Here is a 2,510-nt window from a genome sequence, read left to right as displayed (position 1 = left end):
ATAAAATGGTAGAGAAGAAAGAAGGAAGCAAAAACAGGAGCAAGTGATGGAGAGGAAATAGAAAGGCAACAGGGGAACCTCAAACTTTTAAAACGGGGCCAGTTCACTGTCCCTCACACCAGTTGGAGGGCCGGACTATAGTTAAAAAAAACACACAACTATGAACAAATTCCTGTGCACACTCCACATATCTTATTTTGAAGTAAAAAGCAAAATGGGGCAAAAAACACCCCGTGGCCTGGGTAAATATCCTCGGCAGGCCACAGTTTGAGGACCCCTGGTCTAGATCTTGGATGAGATTGATGAGCAAGTATTGTGGGAGACCTGCTTGGTGTCTGTTACCATCCTCTCCTTGCTGTACTTTGGACTATACCTACTCCTTAGTTACCTTGGCACACATCTTTCATCTGCCAGTCCCTTATATGTTGGCATTCCTTGGGGTGCTTTTGACTCTGCATTAGCTTCTCTCAATATACTTGTTACCTTTTGAGAGCTGCACATACTATCTATATGCTCATATTCCTAGATAGTAGCTTAGGTTAGCCCTGTTCTTCCTTGAATTTCACTCCTATAACTAACTCATTGTCTACTTAACCATTTCAACGTGGAGGACTCACAGACATCTCAAATTCAATCCACCTAAAATTGAACATGTCATCATCTGCTCTTCTCAAGATTTTTCTCTTTTTGGGATCTCTAGCTCAGGAAGTAGTACTTACTGGAGCCAGAGACTTAGTAACATTTAACTAATCTTTCTGTACTTGAACTAATTCTTAGCTTTGTTGTATTAACTGTTAAGTATCATGGGTGTTGTCTACTGTGCCTTATTCCTACTGCATCTCTTGAATGCAATATACTATTATCTTTCACTTACACCTGCACAGTGTACTATTGTAGCCACTAGTATTGAACATTTGAAGTGTGGCTAATGAGATGTGCTGGAAGTGTAAAATACATAGTTTGGGGTTGTTGGTTTTTTTAATTAAGATTTATTTTGTTGTTGAACAGTTTTTACATGTACAATTTAGTGACATTGGTTATATTTCTCAAGGAAAGCAACCATTCACTTATTCATTTTCCAAGTTGTTCCTCCCTAACTTGGAGCCCGTGAGACTCATGTCTGATTTTCCAGACTAGATTTTCAGGGGTTATTCATTTTTCAAAGCTTCCCAAATAACTTTGATAAACTATCTAGGGGGAGGGACTTTATTTTTCTTTCTCACTGTCCCCTCATCTGCTAAGATATTGCTTAGCCGAGATTTTCATCTCTGTTCTTTATCTGTTGTAAATACCCACAGCTGTGGAAATATTTGATAAACAGAGCTAAAAGTATAGATGAATTGTGCCTTTGTAGTCAGGGAGTGTGTACTTACATGGAACAAGAGTTTATATTTGAGGTTAGAACTCACCATTTGGAAGTGCTAACTCTTATCTCTGATTTGTAATATCAGTGAGCTGGGGGAGGGAGCTTACAATTGCCTCCACTTGGAAGGCATATTACTTGGGGAGGGACTGAGAGCACCATTTCCTTTAGTTGAGAGATTGAATGAAAACTTTCATTGAGGCCTTCGCCACCGCCACAGCTACTGCTACCGTCACCGCAACTGTGGGGGACCAGCTCACCGGCGAAATGCGCTGTCTCCCCTCTAAAAGTTCCCTCAGAAAAAGCTATACTTTCCCCAGCCCACCATGGCAGATGAAATTGATTTCACGACTGGAGATGCCGGAGCATCCAGCACTTACCCTATGCAGTGCTCGGCTCTGCACAAAAATGTCTTTGTGGTGCTCAAAGGACGACCATGCAAAATAGTGGAGATGTCAACTTCCCAAACTGGAAAGCATGGTTGTGCCAAGGTTCATTCACCTTGTTGGAATTGATATTTTCACAGCCAAAAGTATGAAGCTATTTTCCCTTCTACTCACACATGGACGTTCCAAATATTAAAAGAAATGATTATCAACTGATATGCATTCAGGATGGTTACGTTTCCCTGCTGACAGGAACTGGGGAAGTTCATGAGAAATCCTAAGTTGTCAGAAGGTGAACTAGGCAAAGAAACAGAAGGAAAATACAATGCAGGTGAAGATGTACAGGTGTCTGTCAGGTGTGCAATGAGTGAAGAGTATGCTGTAGTCATAAAGCCCGGCAAATAAGTGGAGTCATCAGCCTGAGCAAACTGTTAGGTGTGGATCCACTGCAGATCTAAAGTTTGCTTCTGAGTTGTCACCAAAGCTATGGCCTTCATCAGCAACTCGTTTCCTTTTCATTGTTTTGAAATTGTACTGGCTTAGTTTTGCAAGGGAATTGGCAATTTAACAAAAGAATAAAGATGTATCGTTTTTAGTTTTTGATTTTAATTTCGTTAGCATTCCTGTGCTTTTCAGTGTGGGTCCAAGAAAAAATAAGGTCGCTTTACCATATGTGCTTCCTCTGAGCGGGTCATTCCTGAGTTTGGTTAAATGATAAATAAACCAGGGGTTTAAATCCAACAATGTAGCATCTGTGGGTC

General features: G+C 40.8%; 1 protein-coding gene and 1 pseudogene across 1 annotated transcript in view; both read left to right on the top strand.

Annotated features, from left to right (window-relative positions):
• Nucleotides 1-2,510, top strand: part of ERBIN (erbb2 interacting protein) — a 161,772-nt gene that overhangs the window by 109,494 nt on the left and 49,768 nt on the right. The gene's annotated exons all lie outside the window — the stretch shown is intronic.
• On the top strand, nt 1,690-2,154 carry LOC105978704 (annotated as a pseudogene).

Source organism: Echinops telfairi, unplaced genomic scaffold (assembly GCF_000313985.2).
Source record: "Echinops telfairi isolate 266 unplaced genomic scaffold, ASM31398v2 ScPeMD7_7469;HRSCAF=8507_1, whole genome shotgun sequence".
NCBI lineage: Eukaryota > Metazoa > Chordata > Mammalia > Afrosoricida > Tenrecidae > Echinops > Echinops telfairi.
The sequence above is the reverse complement of the archived record's forward strand: the minus strand, read 5'-3'. Positions and strand labels throughout refer to the sequence as shown.